A 14,301-nucleotide genomic window follows, 5' to 3' on the forward strand; every position below is an offset into this window, starting at 1 on the left:
GTTTGCAAGAAGGAAAATTAGAGATTGTGCTCAGACATAACTTTTGTGAATATTTCTAACTATTCATATTTTATCCAAACACATGCCATGTATCTTTTCTAGATAACAATAAAAACATGCTGAATTGTTACATTCATTTAATATTGGCCTCAAAACCAGCCATATGTGTATAAGATGCCACACATCGCCACATGGGTCACAATATATAAAAATCCAAATGGCGACACCTATTTGATTCCTCCCACCATAACCCTAGAGCGAAGCTCTCAACATCCTTCCGCTGACGCACTTCATAGTCATAATCCTCACAAGGTTAGAACTCTGGCGGCACAAATCTACAGATCTACAAACCATCCTAGGACAGGGTGGGGAGTCCTCTGGTATGATTCCTAGATCTTTAACCAATATTTTTCTCCAGCAAGCTATTTTGTAAATAGAAAGCGCGTCAAATTGGGGAGAATAGATCTGGTATTCCGAATGAATCGGGAAGTGCGATAGAGCGACACGAGAATGATAGCGTGAGAATTAGTGGCCCTTGTCCATCTTTCACTCATGTGGGATTTGGTTATTAGTAGACTTCCTTCGACTTTTCATCATCGAGCTTTTTAGGTCAAGAGGAGAAGGGATTGACGAAAAAATGGGGATAAGGGTGCGGGGGATGCCAGCCTTTTTTTTGGAGAGGGGGTGGGGGTGGGGGCAAAGAGGTGATGCTGCCAAGGATAGAGAGGGGTTGGATCTTGAAGCGCTTCCCAGCTCTAGTGAACCGCTCAATCGCTTGCCTCCCAACTTGACCAAATAATAGGAACGTGTTTGGCGTGTGATGGCAGGGGATATCCATCGTCTTGCATTACATCAGGGTAGGGGGAAATTGAAGGAGTAGCCTGCCCCCAAACAGGGAGAGGACCGCTAGAGTTCATCCGGTTTGGCGCATTCATCCGGTTTTCTTGTTTTTTTCTTCTTCTGATTTTCCTGTTCGCTTTTAGTTTTTTTTAGGTTTTCTTCTGACTTGAAAAAAGATTCTTAGATTGAAGAAAAATATTCGAAATTTTAAGAAAATCTTAGAGAACTTTCTTAGAAGCCATGATTTTTCAAAACACACTAGAGTTTTAAAAATATTGAAAATATTAGAAAAATAATCATTAAATTTTAAAATGTTCACTAATTTTAGAAACATGAATTTTTTGAAATGATAATGTATTTATAAATATGTACATGCAATGTTTAGAAAATAGTAATGAATTTTAGAAAAATGTTTTTGAATGTGATAAATGTGCATGAATTTAGGTAAATGGTCAAGTAGTGCAGTCTTTTCATCAGAAATTTCCTGCTTTGTAAGAGGTGGCTCATAAGAGGTTGCATGCTCCATCGGTAGGTTGTAAAATTAGATTAGACATCTTTGACTGTTCATGTATGGTGGGCTACGGTTTGCAAGAAGGAAAAATAGAGATTGTGCTCAGACATAAATTTTGTGAATATTTCTACCCATACATATTTTACCCAAACACACGACATGTACCTTAGATAACAATAAAAACATGCTGAATTGTTACATTCATTTAATATTGGCCTCAAAACTAGCCATATATGTATAAGACGCCACACATCGCCACATGGGTCACAATATACAAAAATCCAAACGGTGACACCTATTTGACTCCTCCCACCATAACCCTAGAGCGAAGCTCTCAACATCCTTCCGCCGCCACACCTCATAGTCGTCATAATCCTCACAAGGTTAGAACTCTAGCAGCGCAAATCTGCAGATCTACAAATCACCCTAAGACAGGGTGGGGAGTCCTTTGGTATGATTCCCAGATCTTTAACCAATAATTTTTTTCTAGCAAGCTATTTTGTAAATAGAAAGCGCGTCAAATTGAGGAGAATAGATCTGGTGTTTCGGATGAATCGGAAAGTGTGATAGAGCGACACGAGAATGCTAGCGCGAGAATTAGTGGCCCTTGTCCATCTTTCCCTCATGTGGGATTTGGTCATCAGTAGACTTCTTTCGACTTTTCATCATTGAGCTTTTCTAGGTCAAGAGGAGAAGGGATTGATGAGAAAATGGGGATTTGGGTCAGGGCGATGCCAACCTTTTTTTTGGGGGGGTGGGGGTGGGGAGGGGAGGAAAGAGGTGATGCTGCCAAGGATAGAGATGGGTTGGATCTTGAAGCGCTTCCAGTTCTAGTGAACCGCTCAATCGCTTGCCTCACAACTTGACCAATAGGAACATGTTTGGCGTGTGATGGCAGGGGATATCCATCGTCTTGCCTTACATCAAGGTAGGGGAAAATTGAAGGAGTAGCCTGCTAGAGGTGGTGGAGACATACACAAACATGTAGTTGGGTTGTGTCGCGGTTGATCTATAGGATGCACCACGACCTGTGGGGAAAGAGGAAGGGTAGGGCAGCGAGAAATAGTAAGTCTTTTGTTGTCTAATAAGTCCGGTGTATATGCCTGATGGATTGTTGGGCCTTTGGTACTGCGCTATTCTACAACGTTGCAGGCCAAGACACCATGTGGGATATGTCCATATATGTCCCTCTTAGTTTTCTAACCATCAACGACCACTGATGTTGCACATATTGATGACAATTAAATTTGGAGAGCAGTGTCACCGTTGTGAATTTTGCACAAAAAATATCACCATTACATGTTATCCGGCACAATTCACTGTAATTCATTTTTGTGAATGTGCAATTGTGCAGAAAGTGGAGAACCATCCAAGATGACCATGGATGCACCTGAGATGTGTTATGTTGACCTCCTCCACCAAGACATCCAGGCAAACATCTTCTCATGCCTGCCGGATCCGACAAGCATTGCCCACTCTATGCTAGCTTGCAAAACATGGTGCCATTTGATCACCGACCGTGGCATCCTTCGCCGTCACCGACCACCTATGCTCTGTGGCATTTTTCAAGAGGTCTTCTCACCAGAAGAGTTGGCTATTCGCTCCATATTCTTTAGTCCCATCGACCAAATTGCATCACCCGAACTCGCCGAGAAGACCAACAACATCCAAGCGAACAATCCACTGTCTCTACCCAGTGGCCCGTGGTCCATCGTGGACTCCTTGGAGAACCTTCTCCTCCTTTGCCATGAACGACTCATCATTCACGAGTCGGTCATGCTCGCGATATACAACCCTGTCACCCATGACTTGCAGGCACTCCCTCCAGTGGTAAACAACCAGTATTGCTTCTTCTTCGGCGCTGCCATCTTCAGTGATGATGCACTAGCTGCCAATAATAGGCGTCTGCTCAGACCTGGAGCCTCAGATGTGTCGTTCAAGGTGGTGTGTGTGGTGGCGGTACCTGGTGACCACCATGGTGAGTGGATCTACCAGACGTTTGTGCACTCGGGTGGCTCCGCTGGTGACAGCAGCTGGAGCACCCTTCCTTATCGGGCCAGCAGTATGAGGACCCGCGGCTGGTGCATTGGTGGTACTCATGGTGGACAGGCAGCTCGGGCTGGCGCCGCGCTGTTCAAGAGTATTGGATGCATGCACATGACGGATGTCATGATGATGTTGATGCTGGATATGCGCACAGGGGGGGCTTCTTTGTTGGTGACGCCGAAGTGTGGCGCGTTCGTGGATTATGGCAGGGGAGACGACGAGAAGCTTTGGTTCGTCTGCATAAATAAGTTCCTTGTGCTCCGGCTCTACAGCCTACCGAAGCCGCGAGAGGGCAGTATTACGCGTGTCTTCAAACAGTGCAACCTGGAAAGAGAAGTGGAGCTATATCCGATCATCACGGGGCTGGTCGCGGACGTTGATGCGGCCGATGTCGTCAGGAGCGCTAGCAACGTGCATTCACGAAATGGGTACGTCTTCTTCAAGATAATCTTCAAGATGGACAAGTACGACTATTTTGCGGTGCATCTCCGGAGCATGCGTGTGCAGCGGCTGAACGGGGAATACCGGGGCTGTCTCTATCCCTTCATGTGTCGTGAGGATTCCTAATTCTGTTGTGTGATCTGCGGACGACAGGCATCATTCTGGAGTTTGATTGAGTGCAGGGCAAGATTTACCTATATCCGAATTGTTTGTTTGTTACACCATCGAATTGTCCTTTTGTGTCATGTCATGGAAGAAACGGGATCTGCTGCTTGATAACTTTATATTAGTTTCACAATGCACCCCATGTGTATTATTTTGGTTTATCATGAGATTTTGCAGTAATCGATTGTCACATTTTTTTTCCTTTCTGCGGGGGCTTTTCACATTTGTTATGTCTCAGTCATCTTGAGAATGATATTTGCAAGTGACTAAGTCGATCAGCTTGCATCAAGACATTATGTTCAATTTAGATTCCATCCAATTTAGTTTCTTGTTTTTCTTTCTCAAAATATACGCTGGTTCCCCTCCTTTCAAACATTGAGAAGCACCTAGAAGAGTCCCACACCATGGAAACTCAACAAGGGTAGCGTTGATGTTATCCGCTAGTTTCCAACTAATTACAATTAATTTTTGCAAGATGCCCACCGCTATAGCACAGCCGTTCATGTTATCATCGACACATTTTATTCTTAAGAGCATCTCCAACAGGAGCACAAAAGTTTCGCGCCCTAAAATAGTTTTAGCGCGTCACTGTAGCACTTTTAGCGCACCGGACTCAACATTGGTTTAGCAGATGCCTAAAAACGTACGCCCAAAAAACACGCAGTGTAAATTGTGAAGCGCGCGCAATTCGGCACCTCAAATTTGCAGCATGCAATAGCGTTTTTCAGTGCGCACCCAACCCTTTTTTGTGCGCGCATCATTTTACAACTTCTGCTGGAGCTGTCCGGCGCCTAAAAAACCCAAATTTTAGCGCGCGGAACAGTTTTTGGACGTCTGTTGGAGATGCTCTAAGTGGTCTGGGTATATAACTCAGCTGCATTTTAATTCCCGATAATCAGGCTTACACCAGAGTATTTATTTCTGTGGGGAAGGGGCGAGAAGACGGTGCAGGGTGTGTGAAGCACATCTTAATGTGATTTTTTTTGCTTCATGGTGTAATTTTTTTTCTTCTTGAGTCCCTGACCGTAGAACAACCGTTCTATGGTATTTTTTTCAATTATGTACAAACAGTTACAAGGTTGCAAAAGGAAAAAGACTATAAAACTTCAGTTTTGTCCAACATTAGGAGATTAAAGGGCCCTTGTGATGTATTTCCACCAGTAGAAAACTGGGCTTTGGTCACAGGGCAATATTCACATTAGTCCCGGTTCAGTCACGAACCGGGACTAATATGAGCATTGGTCCCAGTTCCTGCGGCCGGGGGCCTGCCGGGCCTCGTGGGGGCATTGGTCCCGGTTCGTCCGGCCCCTTTGGTCCCGGTTGGTGGGACAAACCGGGACCAATGGGCCTCGCTTCTGGCCCACCACCATTGGTCCCGGTTGGTGGCTTGAACCGGGACCAGAGGCTCACCCTTTAGTCCCGGTTCATAACACAAACCGGGACTAAAGGGTTGGTCCTAGTTGCGGTCAGAGTTTAGTCCCACCTCGCCAACCGAAGGGCGCTCACGCCGGTTTATAAGCCCGTCCCTCTCTGCCTTGTTGAGCTCCTCTCAAAGTGAAAATAGATGCCCTTATACAGGGAATTTGACCTAAATTCAGAGTAAATTTATTTGAATTTCATAGAAATTTATTATGAATTTAGGTTGAATTTTCTCTATAGGCGCATCTATGTTCATTTTTTTGTAGTAAATAAAATAAATAAACCTTAATAAAATAAATAAAAATAAATAAACCTTAATAAAATAAACTATAGTAAATAAAATAAATAAACCTTAATAAAATAAATAAAAATAACAGCAGTAAAATAAATAAAAATAAAATAAATAAAGTAAAATACATAAGTAATTAGAAACAAAATGGAATAAAATAAATAAGTTTTTTGTTGTAAGTAGAAACAAAACAAAATAAATAAAGCAAAAGAGAAAACAAAAAACAGGGAAAAAATTATGCGACCTACTGGGCCACCACGGCCTGAATACGACTTGAAACCCACCCATGGGCCAGGATTCAGGCCCGCAGACGGCCCAGTAGGCCCCACAGGCAAAGAGAACGGTTAGGCCCAAAAGCCTGCAGTTGAGAGGAGCTCGAGAGGGTGGGCGCAGCAGCGCTTATAAACCACTCTCGAGCTCTCTCAACTAGCGAGGTGGGACTAAATTTTGGCCGCGACACGGGCACCACATGTCCTTTGGTCCCGGTTGGTGGCACCAACCGGGACTAAAGGTGGGCATTGGTCCCGGTTGGTGCCACGAACCGGGATCAATGCCCCCCTTTAGTCTCGATTGGTGCCACGAACCGGGACCAATGCCCCCCCTTTAGTCCCGGTTGGTGGCACCAACCGGGACCAATGAGGTGCTCTAGCTCACCTCCTATGCACATGAGGTGTTCGATGAAATGCCCGAGCCACAGTAGTTAAGCTTTCTCCTCTCGAAGCTCGACCTCAAAGCTCCATTTTCTTTGAGATTTGTACGGTTTAGCGGAATGCACGCAGATGAACCGGCAATGGATATACGGTGACAGACACACCTCCGAGTACATTAGGGCGTGCATGATTTTCTCGAAGTGGCTGAGGCAAACAAGCATAATGGTTTTATGTGTTGTCCATGCCCTACATGTGGGAATACGAAGTCTTACTCTGACCGGAAAATCCTTCACACCCACCTGCTTTACCAGGGTTTCATGCCACACTATAATGTTTGGACGAGGCACGGAGAAATAGGGGTTATGATGGAAGACGGCGAAGAAGAAGAGGACGATGACAACTATGTGCCCCCTGAATACGGTGATGCTGCAACCGGGGAAGCTGCTGAAGATCAAGAGGAACCAGACGATGTGCCCAATGATGCTGCAACGGGGGAAGCTGCTGAAGATCAAGAGGAACCAGTGCCCGATGATGATGATCTCCGCCGGGTCATTGTCGATGCAAGGACGCAATGCGAAAGTCAAAAGGAGAAGCTGAAGTTCGATCGCATGTTAGAGGATCACAAAAAAGGGTTGTACCCCAATTGCGAAGATGGCAACACAAAGCTCGGTACCGTACTGGAATTGCTGCAGTGGAAGGCAGAGAATGCTGTGCCTGACAATGGATTTGAGAAGCTATTGAAAATATTGAAGAAGAAGCTTCCAAAGGATAACGAAATGCCCGACTGACAGTACATACGCAGCAAAGAAGGTCGTATGCCCTCTAGGATTGGAGGTGCAGAAGATACATGCATGCCCTAATGACTGCATCCTCTACCGCGGTGCGTACAAGGATCTGAATGCATGCCCGGTATGCGGTGCATTGCGGTATAAGATCAGACAAGATGACCCTGGTGATGTTGACGGCGAGCCCCCCAGGAAGAGGGTTCCTGCGAAGGTGATGTGGTATGCTCCTATAATACCACGGTTGAAACGTCTGTTCAGAAACGAAGAGCATGCCAAGTTGATGCGATGGCACAGTGAGGACCGTAAGAAAGACGGGAAGTTGAGAGCACCCGCTGACGGGTCGCAGTGGAGAAAAATCGAGAGAAAGTACTGGGCTGAGTTTGCAGCTGACCCAAGGAACGTATGGTTTGGTTTAAGCGCGGATGGCATTAATTCTTTCGGGGAGCAGAGCAGCAATCACAGCACCTGGCCCGTGACTCTATGTATGTATAACCTTCCTCCTTGGATGTGCATGAAGCGGAAGTTCATTATGATGCCAGTTCTCATCCAAGGCCCTAAGCAACCCGGCAACGACATTGATGTGTACCTAAGGCCATTAGTTGAAGAACTTTTACAGCTGTGGAATGGAAACGGTGTACGTACGTGGGATGAGCACAAACAGGAGGAATTTAACCTGCACGCGTTGCTGTTTTTAACCATCAACGATTGGCCCGCTCTCAGTAACCTTTCAGGACAGACAAACAAGGGATACCACGCATGCACGCACTGTTTAGATGACACTGAAAGTATATACCTTGAAAAATGCAGGAAGAATGTGTACCTGGGCCATCGTCGATTTCTTCCGACCAACCATCAATGTCGAAAGAAAGGCAAGCATTTCAAAGGCGAGGCAGATCACCGGAAGAAGCCCGCCATGCTTACCGTGTTGGAAATATGCCCTAGAGGCAATAATAAATGGTTATTATTATATTTCTTTGTTCATGGTAATTGTCTATTGTTCATGCTATAATTGTATTGTCCAGAAATCGTAATACATGTGTGAATACATAGACCACAACGTGTCCCTAGTAAGCCTCTAGTTGACTAGCTCGTTGATCAACAGATAGTCATGGTTTCCTGACTATGGACATTGGATGTCATTGATAACGGGATCACATCATTAAGAGAATGATGTGATGGACAAGACCCAATCCTAAGCATAGCATAAAGATCGTGTAGTTTCGTTTGCTAGAGCTTTTCCAATGTCAAGTATCTTTTCCTTAGACCATGAGATCGTGCAGCTCCCGGATACCGTAGGAGTGCTTTGGGTGTGCCAAACGTCACAACGTAACTGGGTCACTATAAAGGTGCACTACGGGTATCTTCGAAAGTGTCTGTTGGGTTGGCACGGATCGAGACTGGGATTTGTCACTCCGTGTGACGGAGAGGTATCTCTGGGCCCACTCGGTAATGCATCATCATAGTGAGCTCTATGTGACTAAGGCGTTAGTCACGGGATCATGCATTGCGGTACGAGTAAAGAGACTTGCCGGTAATGAGATTGAACAAGGTATTGGGATACCGACGATCGAATCTCGGGCAAGTAACATACCGATTGACAAAGGGAATTGCATACGGGATTGATTGAATCCTCGACACCGTGGTTCATCCGATGAGATCATCGTGGAACATGTGGGAGCCAACATGGGTATCCAGATCCCGCTGTTGGTTATTGACCGGAGAGGCGTCTCGGTCATGTCTGCATGTCTCCCGAACCCGTAGGGTCTACACACTTAAGGTTCGGTGACGCTAGGGTTGTAGAGATTTATGTATGCGGAAACCCGAAAGTTGTTCGGAGTCCCGGATGAGATCCCGTATGTCACGAGAGGTTCCGGAATGGTCCGGAGGTGAAGAATTATATATAGGAAGTCAAGTTTCGGCCACCGGGAAAGTTTCGGGGGTTACCGGTGTTGTACCGGGACCGCCGGAAGGGTCCTGGGGGTCCACCGGGTGGGGGCACCTATCCCGGAGGGCCCCGTGGGCTGAAGTGGGAAGGGAACCAGCCCCTAGTGGGCTGGGCGCCCCCCCATGGGCCTTTCCCCATGCGCCTAGGGTTGGGAACCCTAGGGTGGGGGGGGGGGGCTTCCCACTTGCCTTGGGGGGCAAGGCAACCCCTTCCCCCCTTTGGCCGCCGCCCCCCCCTTGAGATCCCATCTCCAGGGCCGGCGCCCCCCAGGGGGCCTATATAAAGGGGGGGAGGGAGGGCAGCAACCGACAGCCTTGGGCGCCTCCCTCCTCCCCTGCAACACCTCTCTCTCTCTCGTATAAGCTCGGCGAAGCCCTGCCAGTAGCCCGCTACATCCACCACCACGCCGTCGTGCTGCTGGATCTCCATCAACCTCTCCTTCCCCCTTGCTGGATCAAGAAGGAGGAGACGTCGCTGCACCGTACGTGTGTTGAACGCGGAGGTGCCGTCCGTTCGGCACTCGGTCATCGGTGATTTGGATCACGACGAGTACGACTCCGTCATCCACGTTCATTGGAACGCTTCCGCTCGCGATCTACAAGGGTATGTAGATGCACTCCTTTCCCCTCGTTGCTAGTAGACTCCATAGATGCATCTTGGTGAGCGTAGGAAAATTTTAAAATTATGCTACGATTCCCAACAGTGGCATCATGAGCCAGGCCTATGCGTAGTTACTATGCACGAGTAGAACACAAAGCAGTTGTGGGCGTTGAGTTTGCCAATTCTTCTTGCCGCTACTAGTCATTTCTTGTTTCGGCGGCATTGTAGGATGAAGTGGCCCGGACCGACCTTACACGTACGCTTACGTGAGACAGGTTCCACCGATTGACATGCACTAGTTGCATAAGGTGGCTAGCGGGTGTCTGTCTCTCCTACTTTAGTCGGAACGGATTCGATGAAAAGGGTCCTTATGAAGGGTAAATAGAAATTGGCAAATCACGTTGTGGTCATACGTAGGTAAGAAAACGTTCTTGCTAGAAACCTACAAACCACGTAAAAACTTGCAACAACAATTAGAGGACGTCTAACTTGTTTTTGCAGCAAGTGCTTTGTGATGTGATATGGCCAGAAGATGTGATGAATGATATATGTGATGTATGAGATTGATCATATTCTTGTAATAGGAATCACGACTTGCATGTCGATGAGTATGACAACCGGCAGGAGCCATAGAAGTTGTCTTTATTATTTTGCATGACCTGCGTGTCATTGAATAAACGCCATGTAAATTACTTTACTTTGTTGCTAAACGCGTTAGCCATAGAAGTAGAAGTAATCGTTGGCGTGACGACTTCATGAAGACACAATGATGGAGATCATGATGATGGAGATCATGGTGTCATGCCGGTGACGAAGATGATCATGGTGCCCCGAAGATGGAGATCAAAGGAGCATAATGATATTGGCCATATCATGTCACTATTTGATTGCATGTGATGTTTATCATGTTTTTGCATCTTATTTGCTTAGAACGACGGTAGTAAGTAAGATGATCCCTTATGATAATTTCAAGAAAAGTGTTCCCCCTAACTGTGCACCGTTGCGAAGGTTCGTTGTTTCGAAGCACCACGTGATGATCGGGTGTGATAGATTCTAACGTTCTAATACAATGGGTGTTGACGAGCCTAGCATGTACAAACATGGCCTCGGAACACACGCAATACACTTAGGTTGACTTGACGAGCCTAGCATGTACAGACATGGCCTCGGAACACGGAGGACCGAAAGGTCAAGCATGAGTCGTATAGAAGATACGATCAACATGGAGATGTTCACCGATCTTGACTAGTCCGTCTCACGTGATGATCGGACACGGCCTAGTTGAATTCGGATCATGTTTCACTTAGATGACTAGAGGGATGTCTATCTGAGTGGGAGTTCAGTGAGTAATTTGATTAGATGAACTTAATTATCATCAACTTAGTCCAAAATCTTTACACTATGTCTTGTAGATCAAATGGCCAACGTTGTCCTCAATTTCAACGCGTTCCTAGAGAAAACCAAGCTGAAAGATGATGGCAGCAACTATACGGACTGGGTCCGGAACCTGAGGATCATCCTCATAGTAGCCAAGAAAGATTATGTCTTAGAAGCACCGCTAGGTGATGCACCAATCCCAGAAAACCAAGACGTTATGAACGCTTGGCAGCAGCGTGCTGATGATTACTCCCTCGTTCAGTGCGGCATGCTTTACAGCTTAGAACCGGGTCTCCAAAAGCGTTTTGAGAAACATGGAGCATATGAGATGTTCGAGGAGCTGAAATTAGTTTTCCAAGCTCATGCCCGGGTCGAGAGATATGATGTCTCCGACAAGTTCTTCAGTTGTAAAATGGAGGAGAATAGTTCTGTTAGTGAGCACATACTCAGAATGTCTGGGTTGCACAACCGCTTGTCTCAGCTGGGAGTTAATCTCCCGGATGACGCGGTCATTGACAGAATCCTCCAGTCGCTTCCACCAAGCTACAAGAGCTTTGTGATGAACTTCAATATGCAGGGGATGGAAAAGACCATTCCTGAGGTATATTCAATGCTGAAATCAGCTGAGGTAGAGATCAGAAAAGAACGTCAAGTGTTGATGGTGAATAAAACCACTAAGTTCAAGAAGGGCAAGGGTAAGAAGAACTTCAAGAAGGATGGCAAGGGAGTTGCCGCGCCCGGTAAACCAGTTACTGGGAAGAAGTCAAAGAATGGACCCAAGCCCGAGACTGAGTGCTTTTATTGCAAGGGAAGTGGTCACTGGAAGCGGAACTGCCCCAAATACTTAGCGGACAAGAAGAAGGCCGGCAACACCAAAGGTATATGTGATATACATGTAATTGATGTGTACCTTACCAGTACTCGTAGTAGCTCCTGGGTATTTGATACCGGTGCGGTTTCTCATATTTGTAACTCAAAACAGGAACTACGGAATAAACGGAGACTGGCGAAGGACGATGTGACGATGCGCGTCGGGAATGGTTCCAAGGTCGATGTGATCGCCGTCGGCACGCTACCTCTGCATCTACCCACGGGATTAGTTTTAAACCTCAATAATTGTTATTTAGTGCCAGCTTTGAGCATGAACATTGTATCTGGATCTCGTTTAATTCGAGATGGCTACTCATTTAAATCCGAGAATAATGGTTATTCTATTTATTTGAGAGATATGTTTTATGGTCATGCCCCGCTGGTCAATGGTTTATTTTTGATGAATCTCGAACGTGATGTTACACATGTTCATAGTGTGAATACCAAAAGATGTAAAGTTGATAACGATAGTCCCACATACTTGTGGCACTGCCGCCTTGGTCACATTGGTGTCAAGCGCATGAAGAAGCTCCATGTAGATGGACTTTTGGAGTCTCTTGATTACGAATCATTTGACACGTGCGAACCATGCCTCATGGGTAAGATGACCAAGACTCCGTTCTCCGGAACAATGGAGCAAGCAACCAACTTATTGGAAATCATACATACCGATGTGTGCGGTCCAATGAGTGTTGAGGCTCGCGGAGGATATCGTTATGCTCTCACTCTCACAGATGATTTAAGTAGATATGGGTATGTCTACCTAATGAAACACAAGTCTGAAACCTTTGAAAAGTTCAAGGAATTTCAGACTGAGGTTGAGAATCAACATGACAGGAGAATAAAATTCTTACGATCAGATCGTGGTGGAGAATATTAAGTCACGAGTTTGGTGCACACTTAAGGCAATGTGGAATAGTTTCACAACTCTCGCCGCCTGGAACACCTCAGAGAAATGGTGTGTCCGAACGTCGTAATCGCACTCTATTAGATATGGTGCGATCTATGATGTCTCTTACCGATTTACCGCTCTCATTTTGGGGTTATGCTTTAGAGACTGCCGCATTCACTTTAAATAGGGCTCCGTCGAAATCCGTTGGGACGACACCGTATGAATTATGGTTTGGGAAGAAACCTAAGCTGTCGTTTCTAAAAGTTTGGGGATGCGATGCTTATGTCAAGAAACTTCAACCTGAAAAGCTCGAACCCAAGTCGGAAAAATGCGTCTTCATAGGATACCCTAAGGAAACTATTGGGTATACATTCTACCTCAGATCCGAAGGCAAGATCTTCGTGCCAAGAACGGGTCCTTTCTAGAGAAGGAGTTTCTCTCGAAAGAATTGAGTGGGAGGAAAGTGGAACTTGATGAGGTGATAGTCACCCCTTCCGAACCGGAAAGTAGCGCAGCGCGGGAAAATGTTCCTGTGGTGCCTACACCGACTGGGGAGGAAGTTAATGATGATGATCATGAAGCTTCAGATCAAGTTACTGTACTTCGTAGGTCCACAAGGACACGTTCCGCACCAGAGTGGTACGGCAACCCTGTCCTGGAAATCATGTTGTTAGACAACGGTGAACCTTCGAACTATGAAGAAGCGATGGCGGGCCCGGATTCCGACAAATGGCTAGAAGCCATGAAATCCGAGATAGAATCCATGTATGAAAACAAAGTATGGACTTTGACTGACTTGCCCGATGAGCGGCGAGCCATAGAAAACAAATGGATATTTAAGAAGAAGACGGACGCAGATGGTAATGTGACCATCTACAAAGCTCGACTTGTCGCTAAGGGTTATCGACAAGTTCAAGGGGTTGACTACGATGAGACTTTCTCACCCATAGCGAAGCTGAAGTCCGTCCGAATCATGTTAGCAATTGCCGCATACTATGATTATGAGATATGGCAGATGGACGTCAAAACGGCATTCCTTAACGGCTTCCTTAAGGAAGAGTTGTATATGATGCAGCCGGAAGGTTTTGTCGATCCTAAGAATGCTAACAAAGTATGCAAGCTCCAGCGCTCAATCTATGGGCTGGTGCAAGCATCTCGGAGTTGGAACATTCGCTTTGATGAGATGATCAAAGCGTTTGGGTTTACACAGACTTATGGAGAAGCCTGTGTTTACAAGAAAGTGAGTGGGAGCTCTGTGGCATTTCTCATATTATATGTGGATGACATACTATTGATGGGAAATGATATACAATTCTTGGAAAGTATAAAGGCCTATTTGAATACGTGTTTTTCAATGAAGGACCTTGGAGAAGCTGCTTATATATTAGGCATCAAGATCTATAGAGATAGATCAAGACGCCTCATTGGTCTTTCACAGAGTACATACCTTGACAAGATATTGAAGAAGTTC

At 45.9% G+C, this 14,301-nt stretch overlaps 1 long non-coding RNA gene across 1 annotated transcript; it reads left to right on the forward strand.

Annotated features, from left to right (window-relative positions):
• The first annotated feature begins 953 nt into the window (after positions 1-953).
• Positions 954-4,183, forward strand: LOC141020898 (uncharacterized). Its single transcript, XR_012180891.1, has 2 exons — positions 954-1,802; positions 2,706-4,183. It is a non-coding gene; the product is annotated as an uncharacterized lncRNA (long non-coding RNA).
• The last annotated feature ends 10,118 nt before the right edge of the window (positions 4,184-14,301 follow it).

Source organism: Aegilops tauschii, chromosome 3, assembly GCF_002575655.3.
Source record: "Aegilops tauschii subsp. strangulata cultivar AL8/78 chromosome 3, Aet v6.0, whole genome shotgun sequence".
Lineage (NCBI taxonomy): Eukaryota > Viridiplantae > Streptophyta > Magnoliopsida > Poales > Poaceae > Aegilops > Aegilops tauschii.